Here is a 17,454-nt window from a genome sequence, read left to right as displayed (position 1 = left end):
CAGGTTGGCGAAAGATTTTTGGGAATTCTGCCTGGAACGGAACCTGATGGTCTACGCAGAGTACTTACCTGGCCTGCACAACGTCCAAGCGGACTGGGGTTCACGTTATCTTGCAGACACCAGCGACTGGAGATTAGCCAGGAAGGTGTTCTCCAACATATCATCTCTTTGGGGACCATTTACCATAGACCTTTTCGCCTCCCGGCTCAATACTCAACTCCCACGCTTCTTCAGCTGGAGGCCGGACCCAATGGCGGAGGCAGTGGATGCCTTCCTACAAGAGTGGAAGGGAGGCCTCCTCTATGCCTTTCCCCCATTTTCCATGATCCCTCGCTCACTCCTGCAGACCCGCAAACACCGGGCGGAGCTAGTCATGGTCACCCCATTCTGGGAGACGCAGTCTTGGTTTCCCCAAATGCTCGAGATGACGTTGGACTATCCTCGACTCCTGCCGGGTCGCCACGACCTGCTACAAGACCCGACGGGTCGCTATCATCCCCTCCGGCTGGAGGGCTCTCTCCCACTTCTGGCGTGGCGAATCTCCGGGGACCCTGGGAAATCCAAGGAGTTTCGGACGCAACTAGACTCTTATTGGCGGCAGCATGGGCTCCCGGCACTAGACGGGCATATGGGTCAGCTTGGCGAGCTTGGGCTGGCTGGTGCATGGCTCGGAACGAGGATCCCGTTTCGGCCCCTGTAACAACGATCCTGCAGTTCCTGACGTCTCTCTTCGAAGCCGGTAAGGCTTACAGGACCATTAACCTTTACCGTTCCGCTATCTCGGCGATTCACCAAGGCTTCGAGGGCCGCCCCGCGGGACAACACCCTCTAGTGTGCCGACTCGTCAAGGGCTCTAGATTTTCAAGGCCACCCAGGCCCCGCTACTCCACGACCTGGGATGTTTCAGTTGTATTGGCTTTCCTCTCATCCTGGCCCGCTAACGCAGGACTCTCCCTCAAACAGCTGTCGGCCAAATTGGTGTGCCTGCTCTGTCTCATCTCATGCAAGAGAGTCTCGGATGTCAGTGCACTGGACGTCGATGCCAAGTCATACACCCCGGACGGGGTAACTTTTAACATCAGCAGACGCACTAAGACTTCCATCAAGGCGGTATCCTACCCTAGTTTCCCTGCCTCTCCTTCGCTATGCCCAGTGACCTGCCTTCGTGAATACGAATCTCGCACCGAACCACACCGATCTACTGCCTCCCGTCAGTTGTTCTTATCTTTCCGCCCCCCTTTTCACCCAGTTTCCAGCACTACCTTATCACGCTGGGTGAAATGGCTGCTGGCCCAAGCGGGCATTGACACTACAGTGTTCGGCGCCCACTCAGTACGAGGGGCTTCGGCCTCTTCTATGATGTCTGCGGGCGCCCGCCTAGAAGACATTATGAGAACAGCTGATTGGTCTAGGGAATCTACCTTCCGAGAATTCTACTTTCGGCCGGCCCCACACACATTCGCTGTAATAATGGATCAGCTTTAAACTTGCAATATGAGCCTCCGTGTCTTGTTATAAAATTGCATGATTTTGCTATTACATGACGAAAAGTCATGATTTTATTAAAGACACGGAGGCGAGTATTGCCCCACCCTTTTTTTGTTACTCTCACGCTGGTAAGTATATATCTCCCCACCCATATTACTCATACCACGATACACCACATGTTATAGTTTGGGACGGTAAGTGGGACCGTCCTTATACTTGTTGTTTTCAATATTACTGGATATGTTAACATTGATTGTTTTGTGGGATTGTATATACAAGGGTCTTTGTTCTCACTGGTGTAACCTTGTACTAGTTACAAGTATCGACTTTAACCTGTTGGCTCCTGTCCTTTATGTCTCCACAGCTTAATCTGGCAAGACGTCTAGCAAGGGTCCGGTTTATTGGTCTCCTCCCGCTGTCCTCCATCGGTCCTATGGATTCTACGGCCACACTTCCCAGTTTGTGATGTTATACCTCCTCGGTTTTTTCTGTTATTACCTTGGGACTTTATTCTCGCATTACTCTAGTTATGGACATTGTTCTTTGGTCGCATCTGCAGAAAGAGGGAAATGGAAGGGAAGTGCTGCCTGTTATACTGGGACCTGAGGGGGAGGGGCCTATGTTATCACATGTTCATTCTTTTTTCATTCTGTATGTTTCCTTTGCTGCTATTTGTCAACAGTAAAGAAAGGGATATGCAATACTCGCCTCCGTGTCTTTAATAAAATCATGACTTTTCGTCATGTAATAGCAAAATCATGCAATTTTCATTAACAAGCTTGGGAGTACGCTGCATGAGGTAGTTGAAATGGATATGCCTTTGATATGATATAAAATAGTTTCAGAACTGAAACGATTGGACCTGAAAAATTAGGCTGGAAAAGCGTAATTTGTAAAAGCAGCTTTGGAAGGTTTGTTTAAGTAAATTCTGTATTATGTTCAGGCATCATACCATGACCAGATCTTTTTATAGCATGGCTTCTAAGAAAGAACACAGTAACTAGTTGTGTTTGTTTTAACCGCTTTCTTGTGAGCCTACCTGGGTTTTAGGTATTTTAATGTGGGACACTTTCATATTTAAATTATATTTAAACCACTTTGCTTAAATCAGTGGTGGAGAAGCAATTATTACCCAAATCACCACTGCAGAGCAACTTCCTGAGCTTGTGTACTGTGCTGTTCCCACAAGTTATTCTCATAGCAGGATGTATACCAAGCACAAGCAAATTCAAACAAAATGCACACTGGCAGAATGCACTCCATCAGGAGCCAGACTGGCTAAGAATACTAAGCTTATGGGAGATGTCCTTTCATATATTTAATTGCAAAAGCATTTAAACAGACCACAAAAGTATTAACATTAAATGAAGAAAGTAGTATTCAAGTTATCATTGTCTACTAGGCTATGGTGAAAAAAAAAAAAGGGTAGAGCACACAGGAAAATACATTAATACCAAATATTGTGTAAATGTATCCTTCCTAGCTAGCCATGTCAATATTTGGTTATTTTCCAATCCTGCCAACATTACAGATCATACAAATTCATTACAAGGATTAAAATGTTTACCATTACGGAGGGAGGAAGAAAGATCAGATCACACGATACATTATAACCGGGAAAAGAATGGTTACGGTACCTGGGTGGGGAGGCGGAGTACAGTGATGAGTAGTAGTAGTAGTAATTATTGCTCATTTCCTATGAGCGGAGAGAAGAATGATAAATTCGGTTCGGGTTATAGTTCGATCACTCTGAGGCCGAACAGGATGTACGATCCGACCAGTGAGCCGTACAGCTGCACCCACAATACACGGTTATGCCGCGCTCCATTCCCGTGCGGACTTATACACTTGACGCTGTGACGTCACGCTCTGTCCGCGCCCCCGTCAGCCAATTAGGCGCAGGCTATTGCGATGGCCTCATACCCCATGGTCCGAGCGACAGGAATTAACAGAGCATGGGATTATGGTCTCCCAGTGCAATGGATGTCAGTTCTATTAGCTTTACGTTATCTCAGCTGTACGAAATATACATCAGGTTAAGGAGATGTATGCCCTGGAACCCCAACTGGTAGAACCTTCAAGGGTTCCATCAGCAAGGCGTTATTGTGAGCCTGCAGGGTTAAGTGGTGAGGGTGGAACGAGATACCGAACCCTGAACATCAATGCGTGGCTTTAAATTACCATTCTAGTATGTAACCCATTAATAACTGATCCGGAGAAGAATTCACATCCCATGTGGCTCTAACCAGGTTACTGGTACCAGTCCCCCTTATAAGGGCCGCCATCAGGGGGTGACACCATGACGGTTGACACGACCACGGCCCCCACGTGTAGCGGCGGAACTGCATTTAGGGCCACCCAACGGCCCTACATCTTAAGTGGCCCGGTCAGCGCTGCGGCCGTGTAATAGCGCGACCGGGCCCCTTTAAAAATTACAGCCGCAAGTTGTGCTGGGAAGAAGTGACGGCCGGTAGTCCCAGCTCCCTCGCGGGAGGGGAGAAAGACAGGCCACACTGGAGAGCCATCCGACTCCCCATCAGCCATCCTCCTGAAAATTAAAGTTAAGAACAATTGGATATGTGTGTGTATATGTGTCAGTTTCAGTATGTGTGTGTGTGTGTGTATATGTCTGTCAGTTTCAGTATATGTGTGTATATATGTCTGTCAGTTTCAGTGTGTGTATATATATATGTGTGTCAGTTTCAGTAGGTGTGTGTGTATATATATATGTGTCAGTTTCAGTAGGTGTGTGTGTGTATATATATGTGTCAGTTTCAGTAGGTGTGTGTATGTATATGTCTCAGTTTCAGTATGTGTGTGTGTGTGTATGTATATGTCTCAGTTTCAGTATGTGTGTGTGTATATATGTCTCAGTTTCAGTGTGTGTGTGTGTATGTGTCAGTTTCAGTGTGTGTGTGTGTGTATATATGTCTCAGTTTCAGTGTGTGTGTATATATGTCTCAGTTTCAGTATGTGTGTGTGTGTATATGTCTGTCAGTATGTATGTTTGTGTGTGTGTATATGTCTGTCAGTATGTATGTTTGTGTGTGTGTATATGTCTGTCAGTATGTATGTTTGTGTGTGTGTATATGTCTGTCAGTATGTGTGTGTGTGTATGTCTGTCAGTATGTGTGTGTGTGTATGTCTGTCAGTATGTGTGTGTGTGTGTATGTCTGTCAGTATGTGTGTGTGTGTGTGTATGTCTGTCAGTATGTGTGTGTGTGTGTATGTCTGTCAGTATGTGTGTGTGTGTGTGTATGTCTGTCAGTATGTGTGTGTGTGTGTATGTCTGTCAGTATGTGTGTGTGTGTATGTCTGTCAGTATGTGTGTGTGTGTGTATGTCTGTCAGTATGTGTGTGTGTGTATGTCTGTCAGTATGTGTGTGTGTGTATATGTCTGTCAGTATGTGTGTGTGTGTGTATATGTCTGTCAGTATGTGTGTGTGTGTGTATATGTCTGTCAGTATGTGTGTGTGTGTGTGTATATGTCTGTCAGTATGTGTGTGTGTGTGTATATGTCTGTCAGTATGTGTGTGTGTGTGTATATGTCTGTCAGTATGTGTGTGTGTGTATATGTCTCAGTATGTGTGTGTCTGTATGCGTGTGTGTGTATATGTCTGTCAGTATGTGTGTGTGTGTCTGTATGCCTGTCAGTTTCAGTATGTTTGTGTGCGTGCGCGTCTGTGTGTGTCTGTGTATGTCTCTCAGTTTCGGTGTGTGCACGTCTGCGTGTGGCTAGGAGGTAGGCAGCCAGCAGCCCAGACCTTGAGAAGTGTTAGGGGCCCCAAAATGTCTGATGGCAGCCCTGCCCTTATTCCTCACATGTGGATGGTTAATGGGCTAACTAAACTCAGTTCCAGGGCACCTGTCTTACCCCTGGGCCTAGGCAGCAACACAGGATTGCCTTGTGCCTAGTCCTGCTCTGAACTAATCTCAATAAGGGGCCTGGGCTGCAAGATATTATCCAAGCATTACTGTACTTCCAAACCTGACATTAATTCCACAAATTTCCATATATAAAGGGTTGGCAAATAAAATGCACTTAAAAATTATTAAACAGTGACTAGCACTGTGTGCTACTAAAAATACCTACAAAAAATATATATATATACACACACAGAAAGAGAGGAAAAGTGATTACAATGCATAAACGTGTAACTAACAAACAGAATGTATCTGGTCAGCGTATGACAAACTACATTCATTTGTGACTTAGATGTTAATCTGATCCCTGGATTGTAAAATAAACAGATGAGAAAAAAAAAGGATGTCAAGTCCTTGTATTCACGTGGCTGCATTCTTACAGTCACGGGAAGCTGGATGGGTTATTTGACTAAACTGAGCCCCAAGCCAGCCAGTGTTTGCTTGCTTATCCTAGAGGAGCAGGAAGTCATGATCACAAGCTACCAAGGGTGCCATTAAACCACGGAAAGGCAGGCCATGACATTTTTATTGGCAAATCAACAATTTTTCAACATCAATGAGGTGATGCTGAACAATTTTCTCACTCTGCAAAGTTTGCACAGTGACAAAGTGAAGTATTCTCAACATCATAACAGTGTTTTTAGGGGGTTTAACAGTGTCAGCACAGACGTTTTCAGCTGCCAAATACAACCTGGCTTTAAAAGATTATATTTCAAAAGCTGGTTTATTTCCTATTTAGGATAAAAACTCTATACATGTCACAGGAAGTTGATTTACTGTTACAGTTTTTAATCTATAACAGAGCAAACTGTAATTAATCCCTAATGGGATTATACCATGTTAGGAGACACATGCAATTTGAATAAGGATCTGAGATGTGTTTCTTATTCATCTGTACTAGTCTTTTGATAAATTCCATTTGTACAATAGAAAAACAAACTAATTATACAAATTTAAACAGACTGAAGAGGAGCCATTTTCAAACAAATTTATCTAAAGATACCTCTTTAATTTCCATCTATTATGCAGCCCTGACAGGAGCAGGCCACATGTTAGAACGGGCCAGTAATAGTTATTAAATCACTGTGGAGCAAAATGTGATTTGCACCGATTTTTCAAGCTTTTAAAAAAAACAAAAAACAAAAAAAAAAAAACCCTGAATCCATCAAATATCATCTGAATTTCCTTGTCTAGATTTAACACCAATACATGTGTGTTGAAAGAACTGAAATTATGACTAGATTATCTTGCCAGCTATTTCTGCCACTCACTTGCAAATTATAACTACCTTGATATTTTAGGATATTTATTTTTGCATCTGACAATGAAGATTTGAGCAATAATGCATTTAAAATGTATGTATAACCATACCCTCCTCCTAAGCCTCTATAAATCTAGACTAAGAATTATTTTGGTGAATCAGGAAAAATAAAAACACACAGAACATTTTTGCCAGGTGCAAGCATCATTTAGTACAGGTGAGTCATGAAGCATTATCACACAATAAAAATGGTTAGTCACCTCAATGGGTGTACTTCAAATTTAGAAGAATCATTGGTGAATTACTCATGTATGAGGATAGATATTATACCTCCTGTAAACTCTAGTACAAGTGTTAAGATAAAAATAACATACAGCTTGCAGTGCGACTAAACCATCTGTCTTACTTTTTAAACGATCACTACAGAACTTTAAGTAAATTAAATGGTCTGGGTGTAGTGGTCCCGCTTTTTCAACCCTGCAATGTAAAATAACTGCAGGATTAAATCCACCTTCGGAAGCAGTCTTCCTAATAGCTACTAGAGGCACTTTCTCTGCACCGACTGAGTAAAACTATCAAGCAACGCAAATGTCTCCATAGTAAAGTAGTGCTTCAATACTTGGATGTGCGCATCAGGTCCCCAATGTTCAATATGTAGCATTGAATTGGAGCACCGCAGAGGAAGCCATGCCTCCTCTGTGACATTGTGGGACAAGGAGAGGCAAGTAGCACCGATTAGAAGGAAAATTAAAAAGCCATTTAAAATAATTTGTAGGTCACACAGATTAAGGGGTGGGACAGCTATATAAAAATGTTTTTGTTTTTTAAAGCGATTTGGAGGCACATCCAAAACTTATTTCTTAGCAATGGTGCTGCCCTAGAGAGCAAAATGTATACAAAGTAGAGATAAGGGACCAGCACCCACATACAAATACAGTTTTACATTTTATAAGGCTACTTAAAATCACCTCTCAAACAAATATGAGGATTCAGTTCCAGCATATGGCCATATTGTGTTAAGCCCACCTCTACTTCACATTACCCCAATATCGGTGGGTCCTACACTAATTCCAATGTTGGAGAAAAATTAATTAGTGCTAGTGCTAAATAAGCTAAAGTGTATTTTGTAATAGCATTGTGAATATAATACAAAATGAATGTGATAAAAAACAAAAACAAAACATGCAGTGTCAAAACTAAGCAATTAGTTTAGTGATCGCATTAGTGATCAAAGAACAAAGAACACACTGAATACAGCCCAATATGGTAAACTAAAGAGAAGGGGGGTAACCACTAGTAGAAATAGACAAAATGTTTAAAGGTAGTGTACCGATGAGAGGGTACTGGGAGAAAAAATGGTCTGTTATAGTGCTAAAAGGCTCCACAATAAATGTAGGAGTCTAAAGTACAATTGAAAAACTAGAACAAAAAAGAGAAAACAAAAAATAATTTATTCATAAAATATAAAAATTGCAAAAAATAGCAATCACCCAAAGTGCTACACACTAAACTAATAGTGAAAACCTAAAGTAAATAAAATAAATGCGGAGCTCAATAGCATGACAGCTTGTATCTCTGATTCAGTTAACTGACATTAATCCAGTATTCAATTTAGGGATACAATTTTCTATTATCTGTAGTTATTGCAACTTTCGTGTTATTCCAGAGTTCAGTATCACAGCATATATCTCTGATTCAGTCTAATCGACACTACTTATCTAGCAGTGATAGATTCAGGTGCCCTTGAAGGCACGGGGGTAATAGCCAATATCTAATTATCATTGTATCTAGGTATACAGCTTTACTCCTATGTATTTCAGCTACATGTTGCTTGTATTACCCATATTGATCAGAATCTTTGGGAACCGTTCTGGAACAGTAGTTTTCCCCTGCTTTAATTTTATCAACTATGCTTCCTAGTACGGAGGCTAACTGCCAGCATAGCACACTTGCATTTAATTGCTACTCGCATATTGACAGTTTGTGTATACTGTAACAATTACCTTCAGTATACACTACTGATTTATTGATACATTGTAACTTTTATCATCTCCAGTTACACAACGTTAGCTGAACTTTAACTGTATTTTTTGGCACGATCTCAAATGACTGCTAAAATCCAGCAATCATCATTTTTTGCCTTCATCCATTTAATTATGCCGTTCATTTAACTATGAGATGACCTCTTATGTCCAGCACGGAGTTGATTGCCAGCATAGTACTTACATTTATAATCATTTGTTGCTCTTAGATTAGAGGCTTTTGTGCATTATAACCATTATCCACAGTCAATCATTGTATGTGGTATTCATATGCTATCAGCAGTATCACCACTGCCATCTTTATACTGGCAACCTAGGCATTCTGAACTAGGAACTATATATACTGTTACCATTCAACTATTACTTGTATCCTACATATGCAACACATAGGATTCACACGCTCTATATCCTATGTTGCTCTATTAATTAGAATTAACTCTATACTCCCCTGAAATTATTAGGCATTATCAGATACATCTTCCCGGTTAGCACAGACGTGTGCTTTTGCTTATTATTTATATATCTTGTGACTTCAGAGTTTTCTTATATTTAGCTCCGCATTTATTTTATTTACTTTAGGTTTTCACTATTAGTTTAGTGTGTAGCACTTTGGGTGATTGCTATTTTTTGCAATTTTTATATTTTATGAATAAATTATTTTTTGTTCTCTCTTTTGTTCTAGTTTTTCAATTGTACTTTAGACTCCTACATTTATTGTGGAGCCTTTTAGCACTTTAACAGACCATTTTGTCTCCCAGTACCCTCTCATCGGTACACTGCATTGATATCTACTCACAAAGCATACCTGCTCTATAAAAAATAATATAATTGCAATATATTCACAATGCTCATACAACAGATTAAATACACTTTAGTTCATTTAGCACCATTTAATTGGTCTCCCACCTTGGAATTGATTTAGGATCCATTGATACTGGGGTACTGTGACATAGAGGTTGACTTAACCCAATATGGCCATATGGTGGAACTAAATCCCCAGATGTTTGCCGAGATAGGGGATTTTAAATAGCCTTGTAAAATGTAAAACTATTTTTAGGTGTGGACTGTTCCTTAATCTGTATTACCTATATAACAGGGACACTAAAAACCTAGGAAAAAACTGGTTTGTATTCCTAATGCTCAAGTGTTCCTTTAATAATTTGATTATAAACGCTTTCTTCTTCAAATTTTGGTCCATTTGTAAGTCTGTATGTTTGCTTTGAGCTCAGCTGCATAATGGCGCAATTTCTAGGGACAAGCACGATTTGATGTGACCAAGATCACAAACCATATCAGTGCAAACTCTAAACTGTAAATGATTACTCAGCAAGAGCAACACTCCATTACTAGAAAGAAATGCATTTTTCTTTCCTAATGTTGGAGGGAGCCCTGGCATCCCCCTATTGTAAATAGTCAAACAGTTTTAAAACAGTATGACATTATCTGGCGTCCACCGGGCACAGCTCCTGCTTAGGAGCAAATGTTGACTCTTTTGAAGTAAGCCCGGTGTTCTATCAAATTCCCCTACCTTGTAAAAATCCCCTACCCTCCTCACTTCCGGTGAGGGAAAACAGCTGGATCCTGTGCTGCACATGCATGCTAGAACTCCTGCTACTCCTCCACAGCAAGGTCCTGGAAGGTAAGTAAAGCTAGTTTTACACTTTCATTATAGTTCGTGCATTCACTAATCTTAGGTACACGGGACATTTAGGGTTAAATGAAGGTTCAAATTAGGGTTAGGTAAGTTATTTTAACCTCACACACTATTCTTAGCCTAATCCTTGTGGTAAGGGTTAAAATAAAGTGTGAAAAATCACAATTTATTGATATTCCCCTAATGTGAAATATCACTCAATATAAAAAAAAGTCCCTAATCCTAACCCTAATTTGAACCCTAAATGTCCCGATAGAACACCGGCAATGCAAGGCTTGCTGATTGTGTGTCAGCTGATTGTTCTCAGCCCATGAGCCACCAGTGGACTTTGTTTAGACAGGAAGTTTCAGTGTCTCTAATTAAAGTAGAGGAAGTGAGGAACCGAGCCAGGCAGACACCAGGTAAGAAGAAAAAAAAGTTATGGTACTTTGAGTGCATCTTTAAAACTAGCACATTTGAAAACTAAGAATGCAGGTACACTACATTAACCCCAAGCTCAAATGCTTTGGGGGTGAAGAGGGGGGAGATATAAAAAGAGCATTTTATAAAAATGAGGAAGAACAATGTAACTGTTTAACATTTTTCTGTTTAGCCAAGGGGCATTTATTCTGCATAATAAAAAAACTGAGCTCATGGAACCGCTATTGAACTATTTTATAGTGTATAGTATTTGGTACTTCATTTGAATATGCAAAATAAAATAATTCTAAACACCACATGCAATGTATTTGTACCTATGCCCTCTTCACATCTTTTGTTTCTAAATTCTAATTTACATTTACATTTTAATATAAATGCAAACTGTGTAATAGAACTATTTCAAACCTTACGTTCTCATTGTTTGTCTAAAGAAACCTGACAGGTGTAAATTAATTATTAGTTGTTGAAATTTGGCATCCCACTGATTAAATGTGTCTAAGAGAAACCTTATAGGGTTATTCGCTACAGAGAGTTCACAGCAAATTTAAGGCTAGAGTAGCCAGACTAAAAGCATAGCTGACAGATAAAAAATAGCCTAACTCAAAAAGATCTATTTTAGAAATGTAAAATTCACTTTTAGTAAATGTCCTTTCACAAACGTTGTAGTGGTAAATGCAAGCTGTCTCTCTGGCGTAGCATGTGATCTTAATTTATAAAAATACATATCTCCAGTCTATGAATCAAATTAACAGATTCCCCTACGCAACAAGTGTAAACGTCCTAACCACCATCAAACCTTGTTTAATTCCTCTACTTCCTTTAGTTCAGAGCTTGACAAATTTGTTTGGAACCTAGGAATCAGCTAAAAAAGTTAAGAGACAGTTTGTTTTTTTAACGGACAAAGTTTAATTTTCAACGAGAAAAATGCATTTCTTAAACGGAGACTAAAGTCACCAAAATCCCTACAGTTTATTGTAGTAGTTCTGGTGTCTGTAGCTTGTCCCTGCAGGCTTTTCCATGTGTTTACATTGCTGCTTGCCAACACCTCTAGTGACAGTCACTTAGACGGCCACTAAAGTCCAAGGTCAGAGCTGCAGTGTGCAGCACCCACGTTCAGCTCCTCCAAGCTCTGCATGGAGCCCATGCATCTCTATTAGGAGATGCGGATTTGCAGGTGGGCACGGGCGCACACACACACACACTTCCTCTGACATTTACAAATTACCATTTCTTTTTTTGTATTTTTTTTTTTTTTTTTTACATACATCCACCCAGCCTGGCATGCTTAACAATATTGTGTTATTGCATATGGTGTGATACAAATTTGATTAAGGCCTATAAAAAGCGAAATCATTGGCAGCACACCAAATCCTTAAAAGAACACTTCAAGTACTATGAGCAAGCGGTTGTGGTTCTGGTGTAAAGACTGCCCTGATGCACCCACCACACAGTAAGGAGTCAAAAAGTTTTTGGATGCGACTACACAACTCCACCATCATCTCCAAAAAGATGAAAGTTCCTCAGCAAGAACCAGCAACAATATGGGCCAATGAGTATTGCAGGTTCAGCTCGGGACACCTGTAAGTACCTCATCAGGAACTTCCATGAGCGATCAGGAGATGATAGTGGAGGCTGGCAGCAGTGCAGGTGGACTCCGGGTGTAAACTTAAACCATTGAAAAAAAGAATGGTTTGAATCCTTATGGTGGTGGACATCAGGGCACTCCTTGTACAATAACATTATACCATATTTGTAGTAATTATGGAGATTGGAATCTTCCTTTAATTTTGGCATCGCTCACTGATTCTGTTAATCACTATTCTTGGAACTTATTCCAGTTGGTGATTTATTCTTACACTGCTTAAGTTCATAATTCAAAAAAGACAAAAAAAAAACAAAACATACCAGTGATCACCACCTCTCCGATTGTTTCCAGAATGAAAGCCTGCACTTCAACCATGCTTCTGTCTGTTGAGGCTTGCCTTCCAAAGGGTCACCTTTATATGAAAGAAAGTGGGGTGGGGGAGGGGGGGAGGAAAGCACAAGTAATTATTGATTAAGGTCTATAAAGCAACAAACATTAATAGACGTATATTCACTAAACAGTGAATGGAAAAACAAATTGAAAAATTTGTTAAAATTGCCAAACTGGGACTACAGCCAAGATGGATATTTTTTCCCAAAATAAACACTATTTTGCAATTTTCTTTACAGTGAAATAAACTAAACATCAACAGTGCGTATGTGTGTCACTTGATTACAGCAAGTTTGCATGGCAATATTCGGTTAAGTATACCTTTAGAAATGCAAAATACACAAATTGTGATTGAAAACCCCTTCCATCTGAAGCCAGTGGATTATCAATACATTTTTAACCCCTTAAGCATGCCTCATGCTGATCCTACCCTTAAGGACGCATGACGAAAATTCTGTCTATTTCCTTGCAGGTAACTGAGCCCCAGGTATCATTTGATTCCTGGGGCTCCCCTCTCACCTGGGGCCAGAATTAGTGGCCCCAGACTGACCAATGCTCTGTTTGCAGAGCTCAAAGTGAGCGCTGCAAACAAACATTTAAATGGGGATTTAACCCTGATTTGGTGTAATCAGGGTTAAATCCCTGTTCAAAACAAGGAGTTCCAGGTATCAATGAAAACCTGGGGCTCCCCTCTATCAACTGGGTAAATTTTTAGTGATCCCAGCCTTTTTGATGAGCTACATGCAGTGCTGGAAGTCAGCACGGCATGTATCTGCTTAAATAGGCATTTAAATACCTATATCTAGATTGTTGTGTAAGCAGGGATAAATCCCTGCTCACACCATTAAATCCAGGTATCATTAGAAACCTGGGGCTCCCCTCTATCAGCTGAGGTCGTTTTTAATGTCCCGAGACTGACAGCTGAGCTGCATGCAGAGCTCAAAGTGAGATCGGCATGCAGTTCTTTTAATGGGGATCTAAATCCCCATAGACAGCAATGTAGTGTGAGCAGGGTTATATTTCTGCTCATACCAGGAAACCTAGGTACCTGAGGCTTCCCTCTGTCAGCTGGGGTCATTTTTAGCGTCCCCAGACTTTTTGATGCGCTGCATGCAGTGCTGAAAGTCAGCACTGCGTGTAGCCCTTTAAATGACAGAACACTGCAGCTGAATGATCAAGTTCAGCTACAGTCATTCTCTCAAGTGATCTGGTGCTTGGGAAACCCCCACGGGTCTGAACAGACCCTGGAGGGTCACCCTCTATGCGCCAATGCCATTCTGATCAGTGCTGAGCTTTTTCAGTTGCCCAGCAAAAATCCATTGTATTGGGCATAATGTCTTCAATGAAAGAGATAGGAGACTGCAATAATGAAAATATGTACTACTGTGTTTTAGTTTAAAATCCCCTTTTAGAATTAATAGTGTTGGGTTAATGTTTCAGATAAGGATTAGGGTGAGCACAGGCATCCCTTGCTGAATATAGCGAGGGAATTCCTCTGCTGACACCAGCAGTGGGAATCATTTTAACACTATTGCTAAAGGTAGGATTGCGATTAGGATTAATGTTATAATTAGGGTTACACATGGGATTACGGTATGGGTTAGGATTGTGGTATGGGTTTATGATTAGATTGAGGGTTAGATTTGGGATTAGGATTTGGTTTAGAATTAGGGATTTAGATTGGGATTAAGCTACTTTCCAAAGAAATACATATGGATAAATAAGATAATTTTATGACAGTGGGACACACGAGATTTAAAAAATAAGAATCAAAAATACTATGTGTATGTAAAAATAAAAGTGAATACCACAAACTTTTAAACAAAATGGTAACAAAATGTCACTTCAATAAAGCTTATAATAGTTTATGTGAGAGTCTCCATGGTGTCCACTTTTGCAAATGGTATGCATATGTGGCATAATTTAAATATATGAGCTACTAAAATGCCCAAAAATGAAACAAAGACCCATAGTCAATTTGCTATTAAAAAAAAAAAAAAAAAAAAACGTACTGGGCCAGATATAATTTTAGCCCTGTATTTTTTCACAAAAACCTGGCTAGGGTATACACAAAGGGGGTCATTTTGTACTCAGGAAATATAGCCGAGAATAATTTAATGATTTAATTTACAGTAGCATATATCAAATTTCCAAAATTAACTACTAAAATGAAATGTGTGTAAAAATACAAAAATGAAACCATACGATAAAATTTGAAAGAAATTGGTGCTAAAATAACTGTATAATAAAGCTCAAAATATACCATATGACAGCCTGTGTACTTTCACAAATGGTATGCATTTATGGGGTAAATTTAACTGTCAAACTGCTACAATGCTCTAAAATGTGATATAGAAACATCAAATACATTTATCAAAATTCTAATTGTAAAAACTGTAATGTCAGGACTCTTAAGGCACTGTAGCTTCACAGGATAGTGGCAAAGACTTACATTGGTGGGATTGTTTTATTCAGAAGAGTTGGCGAGCATAATTATGGGGGGTTTGATCACAGTAGCAGATACCAGGCTTGAAAAATCACCAGACAAAAAGTAATGTGTATGTAAAATCTGCAAAAAATATATATTTTACCACTAAGGTTGACAAACTGGTGAAAAAAATGCCATCACGTGAAGGCACAATATACACCATATGAGTTACCCTGTAGTGTCTTTCACAAATGGTAGGTCCTTGAGGGGTAAATGCAACGTCAAACTGCTACAAGGCCCCAAAATGAGACCTGCACCCATCACATTAATCAAAACTATCACTGTGAAAACTGAAATGGTCAGGTCTCTTTTATGGCACTGTAACGTCACAGGATAGTGACAAAGGCATATATTGGGGGGTATCTTTTTACTTGGTAGATATGGATGAACACAATATAGGTTTTCTACAGCAGTAGTATACATCAGCTTTATGAAATACACATTAAAAAACCTTGTATTATGTGATTATGTTAGAAATCTCAAAAAAAAATCAACACTTTACTACACTATTTAGCAGAGATTGCGGCAAAATGGTTACGTAAAAAGTGTCAGAATACCCTTAGGTAAATAGCCTGTGACGTGTGCTTTACTTAAAAATACTTTTGTGCGTCAATTTTGCTTTCTGTGGTAGCTATTAAGCTTACAAGACAAACATGCCAAATTCTAAAATCGCTCCACATTTAAATTTTATTTAAATCCTTGTATTTTGTGACCTGTAACTTTCAAAATAATCTGAAATTTTAGACATATTATGTACTCTGAAAATCAGAACAACTAATTTAATATTTTTTGAATTACTTTCCTTAAAGGACCACTATAGGCACCCAGACCACTTCAGCTCAATGAAGTGGTCTGGATGCCAGGTCCCTCTAGTTTTAACCCTGCAGCTGTAAACAGTTTCAGAGAAACTTCTATGTTTACATTGAGTGTAATCCAGCCTCTAGTGACAGTCTCTAAATAAATCAGTGGATCATCGCACATGCAGGCACTGAACAGCATTGGCTCAAAGAGACGCATTGAATTAATGCATCTCTATGGAGAACATAAGGCACCTCAATGCAGAGCGACCTGACTAGGAATCACCCCTCTAAAGGCTGTCTGAGTGACTGCCACTAGAGGCGTTACTAGGCACCAATGTAAACATTGCAGAAAGGGCAGTGCTCGCATTAACATGTCTGCAGGGACATTCTAATCGACACCAGAACCACTTATTTTTGGTATTTATAAAGTGCCAACTAATTCCATAAATTTTACAATTAATTAGACAATTACACAGTCACACAGGATCAATAGGTAGATTAGGACCCATCTCAAACAAGCTTAACCACTACACATTTAGCTGAATTGGTTACCGTCGCTGAAAATTAAGCTTTGTTTAAAAAAACAAAAAAACTGGCACTTAATTTTTTTTAATGTATTTTTTTTTTTAGCAGACTCCTATTTTCCAAACAAATTTGACAAATCACTCCACAGTTAGCAATGCCTGTTTGTATTCCTAACAGGAATTCATGATTTAAATAGTCTTACTTACTAGTGATTTTAATTCACTCCACCTTGCCACAAGCATTTACAGGGTTATTTAACCCCTTAAGGACCAAACTTCAGGAATAAAAGGGAATCATGACATGTCACACATGTCATGTGTCCTTAAGGGGTTAAACAACACTCTACACCTTGTAAATTATCTTTTTCATCACATGAAGGCTAAAAAATCCCTACCCATGACCAAAAAAATACAAAACAAACACTATTAGAGAGCTGCAGTGCAAAATAAGCCATGACTGAGGAAGTCTGTATGCAAACTTTAACCTTTCATTTCTAGGAAGCCCTTAACTGTTTTGCATGAGAACATCCTCTGTGACCAATGTTCCCTGCCCCCGTTACCAGAGGTAACAACTAAACACATATTGGGAATCATGCAATAAATATGTTCTGTACCTCCCAGGAAAACAATTATGTAAAATCAAGTGCAGCTCACAAGCTAAAATTCCAGTTTATACTAGATAAAGGCACATCATGCAGTGCTGGGCACAAACATTCCGTCAGCAGGCAGGATGGAGATTTGCATGCACCTCAGTGGTTCTACTAAAACCCACACAGATGAACATGGTGGCAAACTTAAAATGTGCTCTTTCCTCGTATGAATGGAGAATATGAGGATTACAAGATCTAGTGATATGAAACATATGATGAGTATTTAAA

At 39.8% G+C, this 17,454-nt stretch overlaps 1 protein-coding gene across 1 annotated transcript in view; it reads right to left on the bottom strand.

The window, feature by feature from the left end:
* The window catches only part of LOC134602488 (AF4/FMR2 family member 4-like), a 99,833-nt gene that overhangs the window by 24,805 nt on the left and 57,574 nt on the right, over window positions 1–17,454 (bottom strand). Inside the window, exon 2 of the mRNA XM_063447414.1 lies at window positions 12,695–12,786. The gene's annotated coding sequence lies outside the window, so the exon portion shown is untranslated. The remainder of the gene's footprint in view (window positions 1–12,694; window positions 12,787–17,454) is intronic.

This window comes from Pelobates fuscus, chromosome 3 (assembly GCF_036172605.1).
Source record: "Pelobates fuscus isolate aPelFus1 chromosome 3, aPelFus1.pri, whole genome shotgun sequence".
Lineage (NCBI taxonomy): Eukaryota > Metazoa > Chordata > Amphibia > Anura > Pelobatidae > Pelobates > Pelobates fuscus.
This window is presented reverse-complemented; position numbering and strand designations above follow the sequence as displayed.